Source organism: Scyliorhinus canicula, chromosome 18, assembly GCF_902713615.1.
Source record: "Scyliorhinus canicula chromosome 18, sScyCan1.1, whole genome shotgun sequence".
NCBI classification, from domain to species: domain Eukaryota; kingdom Metazoa; phylum Chordata; class Chondrichthyes; order Carcharhiniformes; family Scyliorhinidae; genus Scyliorhinus; species Scyliorhinus canicula.
This window is the reverse complement of record NC_052163.1, coordinates 87,127,368-87,155,236: the sequence shown is the minus strand read 5'-3', so window position 1 is coordinate 87,155,236 and position 27,869 is coordinate 87,127,368. Positions and strand designations below refer to the sequence as shown.

Here is a 27,869-nt window from a genome sequence, read left to right as displayed (position 1 = left end):
GTCCCAATGACCAAGGCTGATTTATTTTATGCTAACCGCATTTCCAAACATAATTTGTTATTCCACTTTGGTTTGGCGTGACCTCCTGCCATGTTACTGCTGTTGAGTTGCAATTACATTATCAGGAATCCTGGGCGGGATTCTCTGATCCTGAGGCTAAGTGTTGATGCCGTCGTAAACGCCGTCGCGTTTCTCAACGGCATCAACATGGCCTCAGGATTAGCAATTCTGGCCCCTACAGGGGGCCAGCACACACTGGAGCGACCCTCGCCACTCCAGCTCCTGATCCCGGCGCGCGGGGTCCGTGGATGTGCAGTGGCACCGGTGGCAACGCACGCATGTGCAATGGGACCAGCGCAAATGCGCGCATTCGCAGTGGCTCCCTTTTCCACGCTGACCCCGGTGGGCTCCGATCGCGGGCCAGGCCACAGCGGAGGCCTCCCCTGGGGTGGAGCCCACCCTACCCCCCCCCCCACCACAGGCCGCTCCCGGACCCTTCCATGCCAAGATCCCGTCGGGTAAAACCACAGGTGAACGCTGCTGGCGTGACTCGGGTGTTTTGTTACGGCCGCTCGGCCCATCCCAGGCCGAGAATCGGCGAGGGGGGGGGGGGGGGGGGGGGGGGCGCATAGAATGGTCCACTGCCGGCGCCAATGGTGCCAATTCTCCGCTCTGTTAAGAATCGCGTCTCAGCGTTCGGGGCAGCGTGGCGTGATTCGCGCTGGTCGCGGCAATTCTCCGACCCGGCCCCGGGCTGAGAGAAACCCCACTGTGTTCTTGCAACCACACAGTGGAAAATAATAATTTTGTTGCGCTTTTCTCTCCCTGCCAATTATTATTTTGTTGGGATTTATGTACAAAGCGTGTGTCCTCCAGACATGATGCAATGCAATCATTGCTGGAAAAGAGGGGCGGAATTCTCCGCAAGGCCCGATGACGTTGTGAAACCCAGAGAGGTTCACGATGGCGTCGGAGGCCGCTCCTGACCCCCTATTCTCCCCCCCCTCCAGGGGGCTAGGAGGGCCGTGCCGTAAATCTCGGCTGAGGGGCCTTGTTGCTGGCGTCAAGGCCCGGCGCGCCAAGAATGACGCGGCCGGCGCGCCTAATGACGTCAGCCGCGCATGCGCGGTTGCCGTCTTCCCCTCCGCTGCCCCGCAAGATGTGGCGGCTTGATCTTGCGGGGTGGCGCAGGGGAAAGAGTGCGTCCCTTTGAGACGCCGGCCCGACGATCGGTGGGCACCGATCGCGGGCCAGTCCCCTCCCGAGCACAGTCATGGTGCTCACTCCCCTCTCCGCCCCCCAAAAGCCACAAACCAGCTTCTGGCGCCATGTTCACGCCGGCAGCGACCAGGTGTGGTTGCCGCCTGCGTGAACCGGTCGGGAACCGCAGGCCGCTCGGCCCATCCGGGTCGGAGAATCGCGGTTCGCCGTGAAAAATGGCGGCCCACGATTCTCCAAGCGGCGTGTTGCAAAACGCGACACGCCATTTTGGGGGGGGTGTGGGAGAATCGCGGGGGGTACCAGAGCGGCCCTCCCGCGATTCTCCCACCCGTTGTGGGAGCGGAGAATTGCGCCCGAGATTCCATAATGCTTGCATACAGGTGCAGTAATGGTCAATTGTGCTCTGCGAGGGGCTCACTTTTACCTGTTAGGTAGCAGCATGGTAGCACAATGGGCAGCACGGTAGCACAGTGATTAGCACAGTTGCTTCACAGCTCCAGGGTCCCAGGTTTGATTCCCGGCTTGGGTCACTGTCTATGTGGAGTCTGCACGTTCTCCCCGTGTCCGCGGGGGTTTCCTCCGGGTGCTCCGGTTTCCTCCCTCAGTCCAAAGATGTGCAGGTTAGGTGGATTGGCCATGATAAATTGCCCTTAGTGTCCAACAAAAAAGGTTAGGTGGGGTTACAGGGATAGTTGGAAGTGTGGGCTTAAGTGGTGTGCTCTTTCCAAGGGCCAGTGCAGACTCGATGGGCCAAATGGCCTCCTTCTGTACTGTAGATTCTATGATTCGATGAATAAGCCTTATCCCTTCCCATTCACTGCGGTGATGGAGAGAGCTAAGCGAACTAATCACTCCCATTCATTCCCTTTGTTTGGAATTTAACAGGCCCAACCCTTTTTGCATCCTGTCCCACTGACCAGAATCCTGGAGCATCAATCCCCTCCTTTGATAGCTAATTAAACTCTGTTTGTATTCTCTTCCCATTGTGCAACATTTCACAGGGTCACTTCCCATTCACAGGAATGTACAGAATTGTGAGGTATTTTTGGTCCAAACCTAAAAGCAAAGAATTTCCGAATTATCCACTCCAATTGCTCAATGAATCTGCTTGCTCAATACCCTCAAATCTGCAGCCAAATTTGAGTTGCAGACAGCAGCAGATTTGATTATTTTTCGTTTGAAATGTGTTCCCATTCAGTATTCTCTTGTTTTTCTTTGAGTGAGGCTGAATTGCTGAATCGATCACTAAAATAGGCTGCACGACAAGATGGGCCAACCAGCCACATCCATCTGCAATCCATAGAAATACTAATCCAAGCATAATATTTATTGGCAAACTTTGTGCTTATCCAAGTTCAGCAGTAAACATTGTGGCTACTGCCGAAGCCCGAAATAATTGGGATTTCACTCAGCTCCCCTTAATTGAAGACCCGATAAAGGAATGGGTGCACAGCATACAAGAATTGAACATCTAAACTTATTTTACATCTACTCCAATCCCGCTCAATTCTGTTGAAAGAATGTTAACTGTAAATAATGATTGAAAACAAAAATCGATGGATGTATGGACCAGAAGACCATAAGGTACAGGAGCAGAATTAGGCCATTTGGCCCATTGCGTCTGCTCCTCCATTCGATCATGGCTGATATGTTCCTTGTCCCCATTCTCCTGCCTTCTCCCCATAACTCCTGATCCCCTTATTAATCAAGAACCTATCTATCTCTGTCTTAAATACATTCAGTGACTTGGCCTCCACAGCCTTCTGGGGCAGCGTTCCACAGATTCACCACCCTCTGGCTGAAGAAATTCCTTCTCATCTTTGTTTTAAAGGAACGTACCTCACAATTTCAGTTTGAGACTGTGCCCTCTGGTTCCAATTTCTCCGACGAGTGGAAACATCCTCTCTATGTCCAGTCTATCTAAGCCTCATAGTATTCTGTAAGTTTCAATAAGATCCCCTCTCATCCTTCTAAAGACCATCAAGTGTATGTACAACAGCTTCTGCGTAACTTGAACCTTGCGTACATTATGTTATATTTTGGATGTCAACAGGCTGCAACATGTCTTTATTTTAATAAAGAGCAATGTGCAGTTGTTTCATGCTGAATTCTCTGAACTCCAACAGAAATTTAAAAGCACATGCTGACCTGCGAACCTCCCTCAATCAAATTACCTCAATTTAAAGTAATTATTAACAGTCTAGAAGTATTAGACCCATTCATCCCAGCTCCGGCTTAAGTGTGGAATGATGCAATCAGTACAGCCTGGTGCAATACAGCCCACCATTAGGGAACAGCCTTCAACTTACTGTCGGCAGCATGATAGATCTGCTCGTATTCAATCAAGGTAAAGGGGCGCAAATCAGCTCTTCATCATAATTCTTAGGCCTTGGAATAGGGCAATGCGAAGAATGTTTAATGTGCTCGTGGTCAGGTCCTTGCCTTCTGTTTGGCCATGTTGTGAACCTGTATGTCTGAACACCCCCAAAGGAATTGCATACAATCATGTTAAACATTCAAATGTTAAGCGTTGAATGGAGGAGTTTCAAAGCCCTGATGCCCTTGTTGAACTTGTGGACAAAGCAACCTTGGGGAAGATTCTCTGCCGGTGTTCACTGTGGGGGAAAATGGTGACATTCGTGGGAAATCTCACAAGACATGGGAACAAGAATCTCAGCGAGAAGATCTCGTTCTCTGATGTTCCCTGCCCCTCGTCGGTGACATTAAAAGGTTCCTGCCACGGGAACCTCATTTAAATATATTTACGCATGCTTAAACAGGCGGCACGGTGGTGCAGTGGTTAGCACTGCTGATCACAGCGCCAAGAACCCGGTTCAATTCCAACTGAAGGTGACTATCTATGTGGAGCTCAGTCTGCGGGGTTTCCTCTGGGCGCTCCAGTTTCCTCCCACAGTCCAAAGATGTGCAAATTAGGTGTATTGGCCATGCTAAATTTCCCCTTATTGTGCAGGTTAGATTACGGGGTTACTGGTACAGGGGTGGAGTGGAATGGTGCAGACACGATGGGCCGAATGGCCTCTTCTGTACTGTAGATATTCTAGGATTCTAAAGGGTTTCCCTGCCATTGCTTCACCCAGGTAAAGAATTTTGCCTTCGTGACGAGGTATTTAAAAACGTGAAGCAGTCGAGGGGGACCCACTCAGGGAGTAAAGGTATGCATAGCCCTCGGGGGAGAGTGACATATCCAGGAAGTGCCTTGCATTGCCCTCCTGCGCCCTGGCACTGCTGCAGCAGTTGGTGAGCCCTCTGGGGAGTTCCACTTGTGGGGGGGGTTGTCATTAATCTAGGGGGAAAGGTTACCCCAGTGCTTGTGGGTGGGGTTTTGCCCTGTGCTTGTGGGAAGGTGGTTGGGGGGGGGGGGGGGGGGTTGCCTTGGTGCTTGAGAGGGGTGGGTTTCCCCAATGCTTGTGTGGGGAGGGTGTGATTTGTTAGGGTGGGGGATGTATTGTTTTAACACAGGTCAGGCACTCCAATCTCTGTGGAGCTGGCTTTGCCGCACCTGAGGCATTTAACCTGAGGGTCACCACACCTCAGGCGAGGGGCAAGGTTGAGAAGGCCATGAATAGTATTAGCCAATACGGGGATTGAACCCGCGCTGTTGGTCTTGCTCTGAATCACGAACCAGCTGTCCAGCACTGTATGTTCTATGTTCTATGTAACCAATGCAGCTAAACCAGCCTGTTGTATAACTACAGTGAATATAACTACTTGGCAGGGAGTAAGAGTGGGAGAGTCTCCTGGTCAGCCACATACTTGATGTGGAGTGGTACCTAGCCTCTGGTGTCAGGCTAGTGCGCAGTTCCAGGAAAACAATCAAGCTATGGAAATCTGGTCATGCCCTTCATCCAACCCATGCATCACTGGACACAAATTTAAAGTGAAATTGGTAAAATTAGGTCAGGGAAGAAGGAGGAAGAGAGATATGATGAGCATAGGTAAAATATTTATTTTCAAGTTACGTTTCTAAGACTTAATTTAGTATATCAATGTTTTTTCATTTTAAAATATTTTTATTCAAGGCTTTTTCCATATATACATGAAAATATCAGAAGACCAAAACATCAACATTGACAGAAACCACAAATCCCCAACCTTTCCCAATACCAACACCCCACCACACCCTGCCTTCTAAATGTTATCCCCTTATCCCTATCCCTCCTCCATCCCTCAATCCTTCCTCCATGCTGACCTCCTCAATCCATCTTCACGAAATCAATGAATGGTTTCCACCTCCGGGTGAACCCCTCCTCTGACCCCGCAAAGCGAACTTCACCTTCTGCCAGGTCACTCACGCATAACCCTGCCTTTGGCGGCTCCAAGTCCCTCCAATACAACAAAATCCAGCTGGGCTCCAGGGAAGCAAAGGCCAGAACATCGGCCTCTCTCCCCATCTGGACTGCGGATTTTCCTGCACACTTAATGTCGCCACCTCCGGACACACTCAAAATCTCAGTCACAACATCTGAGAACCCCTGCCAGAATCCCTCACACCTCCCACATCTATCCCCTACCCCTGCAAACATCAAGCTTATCCTCTCAACCGTCATGTGGGTCCTATGCACCACCTTAAACTGGATGAGGCTTAACCTCGCAGACGACGAGGATGATTTAACCCTCCGCACGGCCTCTTTCCACAACCCAGCCCTCAGCTCCCACCCAACTCCTCCTCTCATTTGCACTTAACTTCCTCCACCGGGGCACCCTCCCTCTCCATCAGTCCCTGTAGATATCCAACACTCTCCCCTCCTCTATATCATCCTCCGACAACAACTTGTCCTGCAACACCAGAGGTGGCAGCCCTGGGAAGGATGGCATCTCTCTCCTTACGAAATCTCTCACCTGTAGGTACCTAAACCATTCCCTCTGGGTGACTCATAGGTTTTCTCCAACTCCTCCAGACCTGCATACTTGCCTCCTGTGAACAAGTCCCTAAATATTCAATCCCCATGTGTCACCGCCACCCCTGGAACCTCGTATCCAACCTCACCGGCACAAACTTATAGTTGTCACATATCAGTGCCCACAATGATATCCCCTCCAACCTGAAATTCTGCCCACACTGGCTCCACACCTATAATGCCAAAACCACCACTGGGTTCATAGAGTATCTGACTGGCGAGAACGGAAGAGGCACCAACAACAGTGCCCTCAAACTGGTCCCCTAATCGTCCTGCCTCCACCGCCCACACACCAATCCCTCATCCACCGCCCATTTCCTCACCATTGCAATGTACGCCTCCCAATAATAATAGCTGAGGAGTGCATGATAGGTATCATCGCGACTGTCCCGTGCTTTCTTTAGGAGCTGCTTGACGATATGCACTCCCTTTTTGGCCTTGCCATTCGACTGAGGGTATTGCAAACTGGAAGTGACACATTGAAAGTCAAAGTGCCGACAAATTCTGCCCAGTCATAGCAGTCAAAACATGGACCATTATCGCTCATGACGATATTCGGAATGCCGTGTCGCACAAAAATTTGTTTGACCTTCTTAATAACACAGCTTGCCATCAAATTCGGCAACTGCGCTATCTCCGGGTAGTTAGAGAATTGGCCTATGACCAGAAGGTACTCCTTTCCATTTAAATGGAAAAGATCCATGCCAACCTTCTGCCTGGGAATTGTGACTGCGTCACTCATCTGCATGGGTTCCTTGGTCTGCCTGCGCTGAAATCTTTGGCATGTTTCACAATTCTTCACCATTAACTCAATGGCACGATTAATGCCAGGTCAATTGCCTCCCTGGCTCTCCACTTGCACTTTTCCATCCCCAAGTGCACTTCATGCAACTTTATGAGGATCATTGACCATAGTGCCTGTGGAATCACAATTTGCTGATTCGGCAACAGAAATCAGTTAACATTACTTAATTCTTGATCAGGATCATGTGGGCCACCCTTCCTGGATATACTTTCTCACTTTCTACAGGATAGTATCCTGGGCAGTTTCCTCTTTAATTGTTTTTGACTTGTTGTCAGCGACTGGCAGAGACTCTGTCATTATGTTTACGTGGACCTGTACATCCTCAGCCAGCTGGTGTAGTTCCTCAATGCAGCTGGCGTGGTTCCTCTGGTCAATCAGCCACAATAAGGTGCTTACATGGCGCATACATCAATTCAAAGTCGTATCGCTGCAACTTCAGAATCATTCTTTGGATTTGCGCCAACATTTTGCCAAGATTCATTTTGATGATGGCGACCAGCGGTCTGTGGTCAATCTCTACAATGAAGGTTGGAAGCCCCTAGACGTAATCATGGAACTTTGGTAGCCCATTAATGAGCCCGAGGCATTCTTTATCGATTTGTGCGTATCTTCGCTCAGTGTTAGACATCGCCCTGGATGCATACGCCTCTGGCAGCCAGTCTTCTTCCAGACCCTGCTGGACTAGGACCGTCCCCAAACCATTATGTGATGCATCGGTTGAGATTTTTGTATTCTTTGCTAGGTCAAAAAACATGAGAACTGACGCAGTGGTAAGAGAAACCTGCAGTGCCTGCCAATCTTGTTCGTGGCTGCTGGACCACTACAATGGCACATCTTTCTTTATGGCCTCCATTATGTACATAACTGCTTTATGCATATCATCACAGCACCCTCCTGAAAAAGGACTTTGGAACAAAGATAGGTAGGTTATGGAACACGAGCATCGTCATTTTCAAGATCTGTACGCACCCAACCAGTGACAGCGGCAATATATCCCATCTCTTGAAATCCACCTTCATTCCCTCCTCCAGTCGTGCCAAGTTCAATTTGTGTAGTTGCGCCCAGCTCCATGCCACCTGGATTCCTAGATACTGAAAACTCACTTCACCGCCCTGAACGGCAACTCGTATAACCTCCTCTCTTGCCCTCTGGCATTAATCGGAAACAGCTCGCTCTTTCCCATGTTCAGTTTGAACCTGGAAAACCGCCCAAATTCCCACTGGCTCTCCATGATCCTTTCAATGCTGCCCACTGGATCCAAAATGTACAACAATAAATCGTCCATGGATAGTGAAACCTCTGCTCGGCACCCATGTTTGGTTCAAATCCTGCCATGGTAGACGATGGAATTTAAAAACCCAATAAAAATAAACACCCAGAATTAAGAGCCTAATCATAACCATAAAACCATTGTCAATTGTCTCAAAAAACTCACCTGATTCACTAATGTCCTTTAGGGAAGGAAATCTGCCGCCGTTACCTGGTCTGGCCTACATGTGCCGCCAGACCCACAGCAATGTGATTGACTCTGGACTGGCCGAGCGAGCCATTCGGTTGAAGGGTGTAATAAATGCTGGCGTAGCCAGAGACTCCCATATCCCGTAAATTATTTTTATTTTAAACAGTGAAAACATTTGAGTGGTAGCCACTTTGACAGAGTCATCCAGATTTGAAACATTTGCTCTCTTCTCTCTCCACAGATGCTATCCAGACCTGCCGGCACAGTGGCACAGTGATCAGTACTGCTGCCTCGCAACACCAGAAACCCCGGTTCAATTCTGGCCTTGGGTGACTGTGGAGTTTGCACTTTCTCTCCGTGTCTGCGTGAGTTTCGTCCGGGTGCTCTGTTTTCCTCCCCAGTCCAAAGATATGTAGGATCGGTGGTTTGGCCATGATCAATGCGGGGTGGGGGTTTTCGGGGATGGGGGGGGGGGGGGGGAGTGGGCCAAGGTTGGGTCAGTGAAGACTCGATGGGTGGAATAGCCTCCTTTTGTCCTGCAGGGTTTCTATGGATAAGAATTTCCTTGGACCAGGCAACAGTTTCTGCCCTTTGCACAACCCTCATTATGGACTTGAACTGTTGCTGCAGAGCACTGACTGATGAGATGAAAATGTGGACAATTGTAAAAACACTCTTACTGATCTATTCAGAACTGCCACCCAGACAATAAAGTTTTTAAAAAGGAATTTAAAGTGGCCCCGCATTTGCTTTGCTTTGATATGTCCTCACTGCGTCTCCATCGTACAATATCTGGTTAAGCAAAGCTTAGTGGCTGACTGCAGTTTTCAAATCAAATCTCGGAACCGGCGCCGTTTAAAGGATATATCAAGATGCACATCGGCAAACACTTAGCACTTCTAAAAGCATGCAGATTTCCAAACTGACTGACAGTCCGGAAAAAAATAATGGCTGACCCTGAGTTTCTTTACTGGGATGAACAGAATCATAAATTGTTTGCTGATTCCATCTGAGGAGACAGACAATTATAGATTTATGTGAGCGAGATCTGCAAGCGGCCATTTCTTGCTGCCATATTTTATCAGCACTTGTTAAAACCACAATTGTCACAGCCGAACACCTGCCGCAGATATCTTGTCAATTATCTGCATTCAAACACGTTACAATTACATCGCTCAAGTGGCTTAATAAATGTAACTGGTTCGCACTGGCCACAGGGTTAGCACACTGCAATGTCGCGTTAAAGCCTTTATTGCATTTCACTCACTTTTCGGAAGCTAAATCAGCATTCCACATGCAAATCCAGGGCTCTTGTGGTGCAGTGGGTAGCATCCCTACCTCTGATTCAGAAGCTCCGGGTTCGAAGGTGCGGCCATAACGTGCAAAATCCTTCCAACACATCAATGGTTGGCGGTAACAAACACAGAAAACACTGGGCAATCTCAGCAGGTCTGACAGAATCTGTGGAGAGAGAAGTGAGTCTGAGACTTGAAAGGTTAGCTCCGAGTCAGCATAGTGGTTAGTACAATGGCTTCACAGCGACAGGGTCCCAGGTTCGATTCCCAGCTTGGGTCACTGTCTGTGCGGAGTCTGCACGTTCTCCCCGTGTCTGCGTGGGTTTCCTCCGGGTGCTCCGGTTTCCTTGCACAGTCCAAAGATGTGCAGGGGTAGGTGGATTGGCCATGATAAATTGCCCTTTGTGTCCAAAAAAGGTAAGGTGGGGTTACGGGGACAGGGTGGAAGTGTGGGGATAGGGTGGAGGTGCGGGATTAGGTAGGGTGCTCTTTCCAAGGGCCGGTGCAGAATCTATGGGCCGAATGGCCTCCTTCTGCACTGTAAATTCTGTGATTCTCTCCCGTCTCTCTCCACAGATGCTGTCAGACCTGCTGAGATTGTCATATTTTCTGGTTTTTGAATCATAAAATTTACAGTGCAGAAGGAGGCCATTCGGCCCATCGACCCTGCTTAAGCCCACACTCCACCCTATCCCCATAACCCTGTAACTGCACCTAACCTTTCTTTTGGACACTAAGGAGAAATCTTTGGACTTGTGGGAGGAAACCGGAGCACCCGGAGGAAACCCACGCAGACACGGGGAGAACGTGCAGACGCCGCACAGACAGTGACCCAAGCCAGGAATCAAACCTGAGACCGTGGAGCAATGAAGCAACAGTGGTAACCACTGTGCCACCATGCTGCCTCCTCTGTAATTTGCTTTTATCTTCTGGTCAGCCGTGGTTGATGGGGAGTGGCGCCCCTCAAGCTGGAAGTCCTCTGGCGACAGACTAGCAACCTGCTCCAGGAATAACCACACTATGGCATCAGATGATAGCTTGCCCTGTGCACCACAGGGTGTGGGAGGAGAATCAACGACAACAACAATATGTAAATCCCCCCGTGGAATGCCCACCGCCAATGTGGTGGTATTATTTGCATAGCTGTCTGCCATTGGTGCAGAACACCGGCTTACCATTGGCCCTGGTCGGTCATGTGCCTCTCGACCGATTGGTTGAGACCAGTCATGTGACGGCTCTCCGATTGGTCGAGAGGCTGAGTTAACCACGCCTCCAGATTGAGGTATAAATAGCCAGAACGCCCGGCGGTCGTCCATTTACCGTAGTCGACCGCAGGGCTAACTTCTAGCTGATTAAAGCCTAACTTTTGTACAGCAACTCGTCTCGCGTTCGATTGATGGTTCATCAGCCTATAACTCAGTTAAACACAGCTGATGCCGAGTTGGTCGATGCATTCAGTCGGCCTTCCGGGCTGCCTCATTCAAATGAATGCTTAAATGTTATCTGATGCTTGCAATAGAGCCCTTTTGGGAAATTGGTGTCTTGGAGTGATTGATTCAATCAGCTTTCCTTCCTCAACAAAAACTTGAACACTTAGGAAAGAATGGAACCATGACCAGAAGGCATCCCAAAATTCTGAATAGTTAATCAAACAATTTTGAAGTATAGTCACTACGTTACTGTAGGGAATGGACACAGCAACATTTAAAAGGATCCCCGTTAAATCAGTGGATAGATGTTTTTGACTTCAGGCATCTTCAGTTACTTTGACTGAATTTGGAAGTTTCTCACGGCTGACAGAGTGATGTTTGACTCAGGCTGTGCTCTGTCACTTCAGTGACTGCAGGAACACTGCAAAAGATAGGAATGTTGCTGGCATTGTCATTGAGGCTGCTACCCTGAGGGAATAGTAGCAAACATGGGCTGAACAACAGACCGATGGAGGGTTGAAGAAGATGGCAAAGAAGGCAAGACTGAAAGAGGCCTTGTAACGCGCGGTGTTGCAAAAGAAGTTGTCTTCCCTAAACATGACCGAGGAGTGATGTATGAGGTGGCCCCACCTCAGCAGGCCAGCAATCACTGTTCCAGGTGATGGTATCAAACATCAGGGCAGGTAAAGAAATAATAGACGGGTCTGGAGGAGTTGTCAATGGCGACTGCAGAATAATTATCAGCACCTGCTGTCGGAAACCTCTCTATTTCATTCCACAGTTGCTGTTTGACCCTGCTTAATGTTTTCACTGTTTTGTGTTTCTCTTTCAGACTATCTTATTGTTTCGCAACTTGTGTGGCCTTGCCGAATGTAAATTAGCTGCTCTACCTCACAATACAACAGCGACAACATTTGAAACATCTGTGCTTTGGAATTATATGAAAGTTGCTATGAAAGAATGAAGCTTTTACTTTCCGTCCAGTGAATATTGGAGCATAGTAAGCTGATGTTTACCTCACCTAATAGCCACATATTTTTCACGTGAATCAATGCGAAATATTGGCTGGCCTTTCCTTTCCCTACTCCAGGAGTAATTGTACCAGCTGCTAACTCAGTACAGACCAGGAATCAAACCTGGTGTTTTCCGGAACATAATTCCGACATTTGTTTTGCCAATTCAGCTCTGTTTGGGAAATATAAATACACAATATCAAGGAGGTTATTTGGCGGCTGCGTTTTGTTTTTGACAGATTCAGAACACGGATTGATTGGGCCTTAACTGTACACAGGAGGATTTATTAGCAACAGCACTCTTGCTGGAGAAAGTAGCCGCTGGCTGACTAAATGCTGAGCTCCTCTGCTCCTCTTTCCTGTTTGTGGTCCGGCCTCATCCAACTGTTTATCTCCATCATACAACCGTTAACTTGTGCACCTCCACTGCTGCCAAAGAGACCCTCTAGTTGTGACCGCAGGTCAGGCACGGAACTGTTAACACTGGAAACTCGATTCGCCGCATTGACTGAAAAATCTTCTCCAATTATCCTCCAGCATTATAATGAATCCTTGACTTTGTAATGTTAGAATTTTTGTTCTTTCTCCAAGCGTCCCACACTGTTAACTTGTGCAAACCTAGCTGCATATATAAGTCCCACTTGTTCATAAACTCGACACGTTGACCACCTCAGCCCAAAAGTGTTGAATTTAAAATCCTCACCTTGAAATCTTTTGATGGCCTCACCCCATCAGAATATCCAGCCTCATGTCCCCCACTCACAGCTGTGGCTCAATTTGTAGACTCTTACTTTGAAATTAAAAGGTTGAGGATTCAATTCCCAGTCTAGGTCCTTTAGCACCAAATCGAGGCTGGCATGTGCTTAGCACTGCAACCTCACAGCGTCAGGAACACAGGTTCGATTCCAGCCTTGGGTCACTGGCTGTGTGGAGGTTGCAAGTTCTCCCCGTGTCTGCGTGGGTTTTCTCCGGCTGCTCCAATTTCCTCCGACAAGTCCCCATGGTTGGTTGTCCTGGATGGTTTGAAGTTTCTTGACTATTGCTGGAGCTGCACTCATCCCCTGCAAGTGGGGACTATTCCATCATACCCTTGACTTGTGCCTTGTAGATTATGGACAGTCAGGAGGTGAGTTATTCTCCATAGCATTCCGAGCTTCTGGCTCGCTCTTGTGACCCTAGTGTTTCTATGGCTGTTCCAGTTCAATTTCTGCTTACTATGCGCGTGTTCTCCAGAAAGATTTCATGGTGTGGTAGCGAGTGGGAACTGCCGCACGTTTCCCGGCACTCGGCCCAGAGAGGCCAGCAATGCTATTCAAAATTAATTGGTCCATTTAACACGGCCTCACGGGCTTCTCGCAGCAAAGGAAGGCGCTCCAGCTGATTCATCGGCACTGCGCTCGCCAGCCCCCCACTAACAAGGTCGTGCAGCACTTAAGCTGCACTTGCTCAGCAAATCCCAACCAGCTCACTGTAATGGCACCAAGAAGACCAGCCCCAAGATTTGGTAACGCAGACCTGGGGCAGCTCCTAGACACACTGGAGGCCAGGAGGGATGTCCTGTTCGCCAAGGGTTCAGGAGAGTCAGCCACAGAGCAGCCAGTGCTGCCTGGGATGAGATGGCAGCGGCTGTAAGTTCTAGCACTAGCAGTGTGAGCAGGAGGACTGACCTCCAGTGCTAAAAAATGGTTAGCGACCTACACTGTGCAGCATGAGTGAGTAGACAGCAGCGCTCACCCTCCCCCCCTCCAGGCCTTTCCCCCCATGCAAGCAGACATGATACCCCCCCCCACTCACCATGGGACCCTCAACCCCCCAACCTTCCTTTATACCTTCCTCCCACGCATGTGGCTAACGATGCCGTCTCTGTGTCTCCTCAGGAAAAGCTCTCCCACAATTGCCAGGAGAGGGCCCAGACTGGCGGTAGGGTGCCGGACATAAGAATTCTCATGTCCTTTGAGGATTGGGCCCTGGAGGTGACTGGTGTGGCCGAGGACAGGGCGGTCACCCATGCAGAGGTTGGCGGACGCTGCAGAAGTGAGGAACCACCGGGCTCCACTCGGAACACCTAGCAAATGTGAATTGTTATTGCCTTACAGACTGACCCTTCCCTCCAACTGACCATATGTCCATTTTTCTGCAGGTCCTCCAGCCAACGGCACCGGCCATCCTGGGTGGCCCCCTGCCAGCCTCCCAAGAGACCACCTCAGAGGAGAGCTCTGAGGAAGACACGATCAAGACATCACAGCTGGCATCGCCACCCTCCACCAGCGCAGAGACACACACCTCGGTGGGAAATGTTAGTGGTCAGGTTTCTGGGGCACAGTCTGGTGAGCACCACACAGCTGCTTGATGTGTTAGGAAGGTTGGTTCAATGTGGACTGCACTCGATGCAGGGAAGTTAGAAACAGACGTCTAACACTGGAGAAGATCCAACACTGTTTTATTCAACTATAGAACTGCTATAAATATTTAGCTTTGGGTCAACACTATACTGATCTGACTGGTGACCTTGTAGTAGCCTGACCAGACTTACTAGCTACCGCATGGTGTTTGCACTTGCTAGCTTGTGGACTCTGACTGTCTCAGTAGCTGGGTCCCGAGAGAACGGGAAACCTAGTGCCCTCTGGCTTTATAATGGTAGTGTCCTGTCTGGTGATTGGCTGTACTGTGTTGTATGCTTACTGGTCATCCTATGTGTCAATCACTGCCTGTCTGCATCTCATTATATACATGAGTGGATATTATGACACTGCTGAAGCACAACAGGTGGAGGCAGGAACCCCCCCAGGTGAGACAGCAGTCGGAGGTCTGCTGGATCCCAGGATCCAGGTGGGTCACAGCGTGATGCTGAGCCTATGGAAGAGGTCATCCCAGAGGTAATGGAGACGTTAGAGTGCGGTAAGATCATTCAGAGGGAGACGCATCAGCGTCACTCCAGCAAATCCATAGCCGAGGAGTCTCAGAGGCTACAGTGCAGGAGATGCCGCCGACAATGAGTAGAACCGAGGCCAACACTAAGGTGGCAACTGCAGTGGAGAGCCTAGTGCATGACGTCGGCACCATTAGTGAAGATATCCAAGGCATTGCGCAGTCGGTGATGGCCATGGCTGAGGGCCTCAGCAAAATGTCCAACTGGCTGGGGGATGTTACCCAGTACTAGGCTGACCTTGATGAGGTGCTGTGGGACCTGTCCCGCTCTCAGATGGGAATGTCCGAGGCGCTGCAGACCTGTCCCAGTAGCAGGTGGGCATTGCCAATGCACTGCAGAGCATGGCACAGTCACTGAGGAGCATCGCCGAAGGCGTCAACTCGATGGTGCAGGTGTCAGGGAGCCGTCAGGGCGGGCAGAGCCAGATGATGCAGGATCTGCCAGGGCTTGAACCGGCTGCCCCTCTTTCCCAAAGTGAACCTCAGGGGCCTATGGGCACCGACCAGGAGGGGGTGGTGAGTGCTAACCCAGACCCATCCCATGGTATGGCAACCATGGCCACCAGCCCCTCCGAGTTCCATTACTCTGATGAGGCTGTGGCGCACAGTCAGTCCACGGGGCAGGGCCGCCAACAGGTTTGGCAGGCCCCTCTGGCCTCAGAGCCCAGAAGACACCCGCCACGGGCATCGAAAGCCACGGGACGAGGTAAACAGCTGGCTGCCTCCACCTCTGATGTGCATCCTGGGGAAGCACCTAGACATAGCGTTAGAGCTAGGAAGGCAAAGCACATCAAAGATCACTGAGGGAACCGGGGGAGGGTGAGGGGGTAGGTATGGGGTGAGGGGTGGTGGGGGAGGGTTGGCACCATTGGGAGAGTGGGAAATTGCAAAACACAATAAACACCCTTGACCACAAACAGTATGACGCATCTGTCACTTTCTTCCGCAATGCAGGCCAACCGCCAAACCTTTGGCCCATCTCTCCAGGCATCCTCCCCTCCCACTAGGCACTTGCAGGTGATGAATGTGAGCGAGCACTTACCAGATAGGCAGGGACCAGGCTATAGCATAGATTAAGGAGCACTGGCACTCAGCTCTCTGCGGATTGTTGTCACTTTCTTCCGCAATGCGACCCAACCTCTGAACCCTTTGCCCATCTCTCCAGTTATCTCCCCTTCCCCGTAGCACTCACCCACCCTCCGGCCGTGGACTGTGTGTGTGGTGTTGCCTCACAGTGTTCACTCGCAGTGTACATACATCAAGGGGATACCCACCACCCTCCAGTCGAGGGTCCGTCCCCCCGCTACCCCCCCGGAGAGCTCTGGGGTGGAAAGCCCAGCACCCCCAGGCTCTTTGCCTGTGAGCAAAGATGGCTACTCACCTCCTCGGCTCCCCACAGAAGCCCTTCCGCCAGGCTCATGTTTTTCAAAAGGAATACTAATTGGCACCAGCATGACCACTTTCTGGGGAGGCTGCTGAATCATGGGAGGCTGTTGGATAATGGAGTCAATCCTGTTAATTGTATGGAAATAGGGCTTAAGTGGTGATAATTGGTTTCTCATCACGCTACGGCGAGATCTTGATTTTGCCTCGGGGACTGGGGTGGTTGTAGTGCACACTGTTTGGCGCCTGGCGCAGGTCTCGTTTTCAGCCTTACCGGCTTCATTTTTCTCGAGCGAGAATGCAATGAGGCCAGAGAATCGTGCCCTATGCTTTCTCCTTGTCATGAATCACTATTTTATCTTTATTTTTTTCTTTCCTCCCCACCCCACTTGTGATGCTCCTTGGGGTATTTTCAATCTTAAAAGGTAGTGTCTGAATGTCAGTTGCCGTTGATGCATTTGCTCCATCAAACTTTGTTGCTTCCATGTGTACAATCTATTTTATCTTGGGTTCCACCTCAATAACTTAACCGGGCGAAAGAGCACACCGCATCACACAAGATTATGTGAACTCCAAGGGCAATCTTTAGGAAGTAGCCTGCCCCTCCCTATCCCCTATTCAAACATGGCCTGCTCAACTCCACCAATGAAATCTCACCCTCCCACTTGCTAACCCTTGCTCTTATCATTTGACAAATGATTGCTGTGTTTGGTCTCCACGCCCAACGCACCTCCAAGTAATTCACTGCAGTTAACTGCTTTGGGACATATCTGTTACGACACCACATAAATGTTAAGTTTTAGGTACTTACACCCTAATGGAAAGAGATGTGAGGAGCCTATGGGGACTTTTTGTTTGAGACTGTCAGATGATAAATTCTCTTTGATATTAGGTTTCTCTTTTTTACAGAGGTACTTATGTTCGAATGGTGCCCGACAGTAACAGACGGAGATCTGAGCTGTTTGACAGCCCCTGAAAATAAATCTCAGGTACTCCTGACCGGCCCTAAAGCAGCTAAAAGAATCTTCCTGATGAATTACAAGTCGCAGGTCAGGCCTCCCCTGCCACTTGTTCTCGTGAGGTAATGGATATAGTGCCGATGGAACAAATGAGTCTGAGTGAGACATTCAAGAGCAACGTGAGCTTTTCTGCACCACCTATTTCCCACCATCACATCAAAGTTTGTCCATTCGCCCCTTTATCAAACATTGCACTCGAACCTCTTTGCTGATTTACTTTCTAGGACAAAAGTTCGGTACAACATTATGGGCTGAAGGGCCTGTTCTGTGCTGTATTTCTCTATGTTCAAGCTGCCTGTTTTCACCATTGTTCCTCCCCAGCCTCTTGCCTTGCTGCTTTCTTGCTCCTGGGCCAACCTGATTTGGCTGCTCTCCTGACTTTGCTGTTTAGCTCTGGCTTTACGAGCTTGGTGATGTTGTAAAGCGCTTTTGTTTTTCTTTTGTGACTTGATTCAGCCCGCCATACCGATGAATCATTAGAACGTGGGCCTCCCTTGCAGCCAGCAGCCAGTTCCTGGCAGTCAAACCTTTGGTTTTCAGCAAGACCCACGCTCCAGAACATTGGCTGCCAAGAAGAGCGCCTCACTTTCGTATGAAATGTCATTCTTTGGGGGAGACAGGAAACATAAAACATAAATATTCATGCACTGATCACAATATTTTTGCAGAGTGCAGTATTAGGGACTGCACAGTCCTTTAAAGAGCTGTGGATTTTGTTATGGTTCATGCAGCTAATGTTATGTTCAGTAGCGCCTGTGGAGGCAATTCTAAAGGTGAAAGGAGAGTATTTTCCCCCATAGTTTCAGTTAATGAAAGTGCCTGGCATATCGATGTCTGCTATGGTAGGGTAATTGGGCATTACCCAATTATCTGGCTGCAGGGCAGAGAGGTTATCCTCCCTCTGTTGCCTGTTCACCCTTTGAGGCAATTTTAAAGCACATTATTGAATCCTTTCCCACTTTCTCACTCTGTATCTGGGCTCTCACCGTTTCCACCTACTTCTTTGCCCCAAGCACAGTGTTTACCCTGTCTCTGCTCTAGGTAATGTTGAGGTGCAGCTTCAGACCTGAGGGTATGTACAGACGCTCGTTTGTAATGAAGCAGGCTCGGCAACAAAGTAGCATGTGATACACTGTGCGCAAAATGAAAATGTTTACTTGAGCTGGTTGCCATGTGTAAACATTTACCAAAATGGGACCTGACGAGACAGGCCTGAGAGAGGTGGCGGAGAGTACGAGCTTGCGCCACATTGCATGTTAAACAAATTGCTTTCCTTTCTGTTGCAGTGTGTGCCTTGGACGTGACCCAAAACTAACTGCCACTGCCAAGATTGTTTCCCAACACTTGGATGCTCTTGGTTAGATTATACTTTGCCGAAAAAGACATTATGAAAGATGAAAAAAATCATCGGGAGTTGGATTGTTGAATGGGTTCAGAAAAATGCTGAGGGCTCACCTGATTGAGATCTTTAAGATTGTGAAAACGTTTGATGGAATAAATATCTAGAAGGTGTTTCCGCTTCATGCGTCATCTAAAATTACGATCGCAAATATGAGAGAGTTAATCCGGACAAATGTGAGGTAATGCATTTTGGAAGATCAAATGCAGGTAGGGAATATACAGTGAATGGTAGAACCCTCAAGATTATTGAAAGTCAGAGAGATTTAGGTGTACAGGTCACAGGTCACTGAAAGGTGCAACACAGGTGGAGAAGGTAGTCAAGAAGGCATACGGCATGCTTGCCTTCATTGGCCAGGGCACTGAATATAAGAATTGGCAAGTCATGTTGCAGCTGTATAGAACCTTAGTTAGGTCACACTTGGAGTATAGTGTTCAACTCTGGTCGCCACACTACCAAAAGGATGTGGAGGCTTTAGAGAGGGTGCAGAAGAGATTTACCAGGATGTTGCCTGGTATGGAGGGCATTAGCTATGAGGAGCGGTTGAATAAACTCAGTTTGTTCTCACTGGAACAACGGAGGTTGAGGGGCGACCTGATAGAGGTCTACAAAATTATGAGGGGCATAGACAGAGTGGATAGTCAGAGGCTTTTTCCCAGGGTAGAGGGGTCAATTACTAGGATGCATAGGTTTAAGGTGCGAGGGGCAAGGTTTAGAGGCGATGTGTGAGGCAAGTTTTTTACACAGAGGGTAATGCATTTTGGAAGTCTCGCTGCCAGAGGAGGTGGTGGAAGCAGGGATGATAGTGACATTTAAGGGGCATCTTGACAAATACATGAATAGGATGGGAATAGAAGGATACGGACCCAGGAAGTGTAGAAGATTTTAGTTTAGACGGGCAGCATGGTCGGCACAGGCTTGGAGGGCCGAAGGGCCTGTTCCTATGCTGTACTTTGCTTTGTTCTTTATTCTTAATCCTAAATCCAATAGACAACTCAGGGGGTCTTTTCTAACTCAGTGAGTGGTTAAAATGTCGCACGGGGCTGGATTTGACAGCCACAGACCAAGCAGGCAGGCACCACCTTTCCCCGAAGATAACCAGTGGGCAATGTGACGTCGCCATGCCCAGTCCTTTTATTATGGGAGATGTGCAAGCGTTGAAATTGGAAGCCCGCCATTTTGAAATGACCAAGTAACAAACTGTTCAGCTTATTAAACAGCTACTAGTCCACCATATTTTGTTGCCCACTGAATTTTTCAGGCATTGGACAGAAAAGGTTTTGTGGTGTTTTCATGGGCGGTATGATGAGGCAGCACAGAGATGGAAGATAAGGCCTGTCACTGGAACCATGTTGTAAAGTAAGAAATGCAACAACCAATCTATGCTCGGCAAGCAATCAAAATCAACAATGTGATCATGAATAGATCATCTGTTTCTTCATGTTGATTGAAAGATAGATATTGGTCAGGGCATGGCGGATAATACTTTGCTCTTCAAAGTAGCAGATCGGATCTTCTATGTTCACCTGAGAGGCAGACAGGGCCTCTGTTTTAACATTTTATCCAGGAGACAGCATCTCTGACAGTGCAGCATTTCCTCAGTACTTCACTGGAGTATCAGCCTTAACCTTGCTGCCCAGAGCCAAGTATAGGATTTGAACCTGCAACCTCATCACACAGAGGCATGCATACTAACAACTGAGCTATGGCTGGCTAGTGTTATGGGCCAGGGTTTAGAAAACTCCAAAGTATATCCTGGAGTTCACCTGACCCACGACTTTTAACAGATTTTGGTTATGGGGAGCACAAGGGTCCATTCTCCACGTGTTATGCAACAGAGACCTTAAGTACTTTTAAAACAAAACAATGTTTATTCTATGAACCCAGTTAACATTTTATAAACACACAGTAAACATCTTATCAACTACCAACACACGTAACCCCACAGATACAATACTCTATAGATAACTCTTAATGTCTTTCCAGCAACATCCATAAGTTAAACCCTTTGTTAACAAAGACAGCAGGTTTAAATTCTCTACTGAAACAGTATGACTTTGAAATCATCAAGTGAGCTGGAGACATTCTTTAGCTGGTAGAGAGAGAGATCATTGCACATCTGCTTGCTTTGAATACAGCTCTCCAACTCTGAAAACAAAACCAAAAACAGAGTCACAAAGCAGCTTTACAGCTCAAAACAAAGGTAAAAGACAGAAAGACAGCCCAGCTCCATCCACACACTGACATCATTGTAGCTATTCGATAACCACCCATCACTTAAAGGTACATCCACCTGACTCTAGGCGAGGCTCTGTTTCATTATTTTCTGTCCCCGGATCTTCTTCTGCCTCCCATACCTGCAGTCACAGAGAGTAATGGTGATGAAAAGGATCTGCAATGGGAGCACAGCCAATTCCTCTGCTCTGCTGATCATGTTTGTATGTAGTTTACGGTGAAGGAATGGTCCCAGCAGTGGTAGGAGGAGAGTAATTGAGATTGGGGAAGTGAGGCAACAGTGATCTGGGATCTAATTTTTCCTCATTGTCTACCTGGATTGTTCGCCACTTCACATGGGATTGTGGAGGATAGTGCCATTGTTCTGGTCGAAACCAATTACTTGACTGCACGCTTGTTGAGATGACTGCAGCTTACATACTTCTTCACTTCCAGCAAATTTAAAGTCCAGTCTAAGTTCCAATCACAGTGCTGTTAGGGAGGCATTTAGAGGATTTTGACCCACTGACGATGAAGAAATGGCGATATATTTCCAAGTCAGGATGGTGAATGGCCACACACTTGCCCATGGTATCGTGGCAGGTCCTTACAGAAAATTGGAGGACCGCTTAGCCAAGGCCAATGAAAGATTGCCATGTAATTTGCAAGTTGAGAAATAGCTGCAATACTAAGGATAATTAAATTAAATTCTGGAGGGCTGTGGCATGCCTTTGGGTTGATGGGGCTGTTTAGCACACTGGGCTAATTTGCTGGCTTTGAAAGCAGACCAAGGCAGGCCAGCAGCACGATTCGATTCCCGCAACAGCCTCCCCGAACAGGCGCCGGAATGTGGCGACTAGGGGCTTTTCACAGTAACTTCATTGAAGCCTACGCGTGACAATAAGCGATTTTCATTTCATTTCATTCATTTTCATTGCAGGAAAAGTGAATAAACCTTCAAGATTTAGTAAGATAATGGAACTCCCAGTGGGAAATAATAAGTAAAACTGAGTTTATGCCATTCTTTTTTTAAACCATGGCATCAAGTTAGTAGCACTTGCTTTGTTTCGACTTTTTACACATGTAATAAAGTTTGCTTTGATTTAAAAATGTGAAATCTTGTGGTGCAGCTCCATCAGTTAATTGTCGGGTGTTCAGGGAGCTTCCTTAAACATTAACTGCCACAAACAGAATTGTAACAATTTGTGTGCATTTGAAAATATATTGTCATTCCCTCATCATCGCTGGGTCAACCAAACAGCATCGCTGGTGTACCTCCGCAAGGACTACAGTCGTTCCATGAGACAGATCAGCCCCACCTTCTCAAGTGTAATTAGGGATAGGCAACAAATGCTTGGCAGTACCTTGCTTGGAGGGTAGCAAATGTTGTCCCCTTGTTCAAGAGGGGAAGTAGAGACAACCCTGGTAATTATAGACCTGTGAGCCTTACTTCGGTTGTGGGTAAAATGTTGGAAAAGGTTATAAGAGATAGGGTTTATAATCATCTTGAAAAGAACAAGTTGATTAGCGATACTCAACATGGTTTTGTGAAGGGTAGGTCATGCCTCACAAACCTTATTGAGTTTTTTGAGAAGGTGACCAAACAGGTGGATGAGGGTAAAGCGGTTGATGTGGTGTATATGGATTTCAGTAAGGCGTTTGATAAGGTTCCCCACGGCAGGCTATTGCAGAAAATAAGGAAGTATGGGATTGAAGGTAATTTAGCGGTTTGGATCAGTAATTGGCTAGCTGAAAGAAGACAGAGGGTGGTGGTTGATGGCAAATGTTCATCCTGGAGTTCAGTTACTAGTGGTGTAACGCAAGGATCTGTTTTGGGGCCACTGCTGTTTGTCATTTTTATAAATGACCTGGAAGAGGGTGTAGAAGGATGGGTTAGTAAATTTGCAGATGACACGAAGGTCGGTGGAGTTGTGGATAGTGCTGAAGGATGTTATAGGTTACAGAGGGACATAGATAAGCTGCAGAGCTGGGCTGAGAGGTGGCAGATGGAGTTTAATGCAGAAAGGTGTGAGGTGGTTCACTTTGGAAGGAGTAACAGGAATGCACAGTACTGGGCTAATGGCAAGATTCTTGGTAGTGTAGATGAACAGCGAGATCTCGGCATCCAGGTACATAAATCCCTGAAAGTTGCCACCCAGGTTAATAGGGCTGTTAAGAAGGCATATGGTGTGCTAGCCTTTATCAGTAGGGGGATTGAGTTTTGGAGCCACGAGGTCATGCTGCAGCTGTACAAAACTCTGGTGCGGCTGCACCTGGAGTACTGCGTGCAGTTCTGGTCACCACATTATAGGAAGGATGTGGAAGCTTTGGAAAGGGTTCAGAGGAGATTTACTAGGATGTTGCCTGGTATGGAGGGAAGGTCTTACGAGGAAAGGCTCAGGGACTTGAGGTTGTTTTCGTTAGAGAGGAGAAGGCTGAGAGGTGACTTAATAGAGACACATAAGATAGTCAGAGGGTTAGATAGGGTGGACAGTGAGAGTCTTTTTCCTCGGATGGTGATGACCAACACGAGGGGACATAGCTTTAAATTGAGGGGTGGTAGATATAGGACAGATGTCAGAGGCAGGTTCTTTACTCAGAGAGTAGTAGGGGTGTGGATCGCCCTGCCTGCAACAGTAGTAGACTCGCCAAGTTTAAGGGCATTTAAGTGGTCACTGGATAGACATATGGATGAAAATGGAATAGTGTAGGTCAGATAGGCTTCAGATGGTTTCACGGGTCGGCGCAACATCGAGGGCCGAAGGGCCCGTACTGCGCTGTAATGTTCTATGTTCTATGTACACCCCATGAAGGAATAAAGAAAAAGTGCACACCATTAAATGATTCAGTACAACCAAACCCAGGCTCACAAAAAGGCAGAAAAAATTGAATCCTAGAGAAATATTAATGAACATAAATTCACTTCAAAACCCACATTGAAACCAATAAATGTAGACTTGCTCACTGTGAACCTAATCCTTTGTCATTAGGTTGTCAGTTTACCTGAGGAAAACAAACTCACATCAGTTCTCTTGGTGCCTGCCTGTGCGTGTTGTTTTCCTGGCTTGATTCCACTGTTTCAGTACCCTCAGCAATGGCATACTCAATCCTGTCGATTCTGGGATAAACAGAAAAGAATTAGTAATAAGAGATGGCCCCAGAGGTGATCTAGCTACCCCTCATAATATCTCAATCTCCGGACTTATTAAAAAAGACAGTAGGGTCGATGGAGGCTTTGTGCAATTATGTAAATGAATGACATTGAATCAAAAGCTATTTTATCTCTGCCCCGATTTTTATTCCCATTGAAGTCTAGGCCGCTGATTTACTATCACCTGTTTTACTCTCTCGCACAAAGTCAAGATACACACCGATATGTTCAGAGGTGTCCCTGTGTGATATATCTAAGCATATGGATTTGTGATACTTTCCACTGGTGCCATCACTCCTCCTCCTCCAGATGCCATACATAAAGCATGTGTCAATGACCATGTTCCATTGGATTGGTCCACTATTATGATTGGCAAAGTACTGCAGTAGTTTGCCATTGCCTTCTGCTGTATAGCTGACCAAAACAATCTCCTGCTCTTACCATCTGCCATTTTTGGGAAAATTTACAGGCTGCTAATCGACCTATTTGGCCATGTTATAAGCATATCTTCCTCAGTCATCTGGAGTGGGTCTTGAACCTGGAGCTTTTGGCCCAGAGACAGGGATACTACCCACTGCACCACAAGGGGCTGGAATCTCCAAATATGGGGCTATGTCCCCATGCTGGTGTTTCACTTTGGACTTGCCTGAAGGAAGTCCAGAGTGATTTCCCCCCCCCCCCTCCCGCGCGCCCCCCCCCCCCCCCCCCCCACCGCTTGCAGAGGACTAGCAGGGCCCCGGAGTGCTCTTCGCAGCTCTGGCTGCGGGTACGGGACCCTGCACTTGTGATCAGCAGTCCGGACATGCACTTGGCAGCAGCTGCTCTGTGCAACATGACAGACTCACCCCGCGGGCCATGGCGAACGAAGTACGTCTCCTCGAGATCGCTCGCGCCGCAGATCGGTGCTGCCTGATCATTTGCCTGGCTGTCTGTGAGCACCCCCCCCCCCCACCCCCGCTAAAGGTTGCCCCCGCCCCCCACCAGATTAGAACCACGCCATCTGTCAATGGCCCCCTACCCGCATCGCGTAGCCCGTACGCGCCCGATTTGCAGCGATTCTCCGGGGCCCAGAGAATCGCTTCAGCGGTGCCATCCACAATCCCTGCGCGAATGCCCTTTCTCCGGCCCCGCATCGAACGTGATTATGGCGCGGAAGCTCCGAGAATCTTGCCCAAGATCTCCACTGCGGAATTCTCCGCAGCCAGAAAAAAATCGCCAAAACCGTCGTGAACTCAGCCGAGTTTCACGACGGCCTCGGAGGCCGCTCCTCGCCCCCTATCGGGTTGGGCAGCTCACACCCGCGCATGCGCGGTTGCCGTCTTTCCCCGCAGCCGCCCCGCAAGACGTGGCGGCTTGATCTTGCGGGGTGGCGGAGGGGAAAGAGTGCGTCTCTTAGAAACGCCGGCCCGATAATCGGTGGGCACAGATCGCGGGCCAGTCCCCTCCCGAGCACAGTCGTGGTGCTCGATCCCCGATCCGCCGCCCCACAGGCCCCACACTTACCTGGCACGCCATGTTCACGATGGCAGCGACCAGGTGTGGTTGCCGCCGACGTGAACAGGTTGGGAACGGCAGGCTGCTCGGCCCATCCGGGCTGGAGAATAGTGGGGGTGCTGGAGAGTCGCCATTCTGCCTCCGTCGGGCGACTCTCCGTGGATTTCCGCGAGTATGCCGACCACGGACATTTGGCCGGTGGGGAGAATAGCGGGGGCACGTCGGACCGGCGTGGCGGGAAACAAGGGCGCGGCCCGCTATTCTCCCACCCATCGTGGTCGCGGAGAATCGCACATGTCTATCTCTAGCTGTTATAAACATTTTACACTATTATGATTATAACCACATTCCGCAGAGACTGAATAGAATGGATTTTCTGAAGAGACACTCCAGGCGGAAATCCCCAATTTCCTGAAGGTCTGTATTGAGTAATCAGATCAATGTAATTGGTCAGCGCTGTCCCTTTTAAAGATATATCCTACCTAAGGTGCTCAATGGAAACATAATTTAAGAACTCAGTCGAAGCAGAGCTTACATTCTGCAGTGGGTAAATCCGAGTCAAAATCCATTCAGATATCCAGACACTGGATATGTTAACTTCGCGTCATGTGTAATTTTGCAATGCTAGATTTGAAAGGTGCCAAACGGCTCTGCCAATTCCTTTTAAAGCCAGGATAACTTGACAATGCCCTGTGATTTCACATGAGTATAGCACTGAGTCATGTCTCCAAACCTTTAAAATAAAGTTCCGGCCTCCTGCGATCATGTCCTTTACAGGTGTGGTTTCAATGAGCCCCACATCGTTAGGAACATTTGGAAGATATTTTCTCGCTATTTGTCCAGCGATATCTTTTTTTCTGTTGCCACTTACATTGCCACTTTGGTAAATTGTTTATTCACTCCGAACCACTTCATAACAATAGCACCAAGGTATTCCCTATGGGAGTCCTCTTGTTCATTTTGGGAAAAGGATAGACGAGCCTATGTAGGGCCTAAGCAGGCCACCCACGACACTAATATCTGCAGCCAAGGGCATCCTGTGAGAACTATTCATTAAACATCTGCTCTTCATTTTTTTAAAATTCTTCTCAATTTGGAATTATCACTAGAAGAATGAAGAGGGTAAATTAGAAGCAGCATTTTCAAACAGAGTTATTTGAACTTTACCAGGACTGGTTTATGAGTCAGAATTTTTTTTAGATGGAATTGATTAGGTATTTTGAAAGAAAGAACATCAAAAGTTCCAGAGAAAGGCTATGGAAATGTGATTCGAGTTCCAAATGCAGGCATGGACAGGATGGGCCAAATGGCCTCATTCTGCCTGATCATATCTAGGATTCCATAATTAGATCCTATTTTGAAAAAATTAAATACACACTAACTTCAAGATTTTTTATGCCTGTCTTTTTTGCTGATTTGATTTATGGACACTCACAGTCGAGGATCATCGATAAATAACGGAGAGGTAACAAAGAGTGAAGATCATCGAGTGATCCACAGCAAGAATGCAACACTTTGGGAAGAAGGAAGAAAATATTAAGAAGGAAAAAAAAAATTATATTACATCTCTGGGGAATATCTTTAAAGGGGGTGTTTTAAACTTATTACTTCCATTTTTCCTCAAATGTTCGTGGTTACGTTGCTGTAATGTACTTCCTTTGTCTTTTTCCTTATTTGCACCATTCTCACACTCTCTCTCCTGAGCCAAGGTCAGTGCACTGATACCTGAGGACACCTTTCACACCTCACTGCTCAAGCACTTCTAATTGAGAATTCCACTCACGTTGCCCTGATGGCTCAGAGCTCTACATTGAGATAAAACTCCCATTTGAACTTTCATTACTTGAAGTAGTCATTCACCATGGTGTTGGAGAGAAGCCATTTCACCTTCTCGTAAATCCATACTGAACCCTGTTTCATACAAAGCACAGGTAGGATGATCACAACTTCATATATTCCACATTAGATTGATGCATGGATACAATATTCCACCGTTTATAAAGCACCATACATTGATAATGTATGAATGTAATATCCCATGTTTTCTTTTCCGTCATGCAATGCACATCGGTTAGATCTGGGTCTACAATCCTTCTCGATAAATCATGTTCTTTGTTAGGATTCTTCATAATCCAAAAT

The 27,869-nt window shown here is 48.2% G+C and overlaps 1 long non-coding RNA gene across 3 annotated transcripts in view; it reads right to left on the bottom strand.

Moving 5' to 3' along the window:
* LOC119952983 overlaps positions 1 to 27,869 on the bottom strand; it is an 80,724-nt gene that overhangs the window by 23,536 nt on the left and 29,319 nt on the right. Inside the window, exons 2-3 of one of the 3 annotated variants that reach the window (XR_005457922.1) lie at positions 24,108 to 24,203; positions 9,743 to 9,865 (exon numbers count right to left, since the gene is read on the bottom strand). This is a non-coding gene — a long non-coding RNA (uncharacterized LOC119952983). Of the gene's footprint in view, positions 1 to 9,742; positions 9,866 to 21,069; positions 21,229 to 24,107; positions 24,204 to 27,869 lie in introns of those variants that run through there. The other 2 variants (XR_005457921.1, XR_005457920.1) reach the window with 2 other exon arrangements.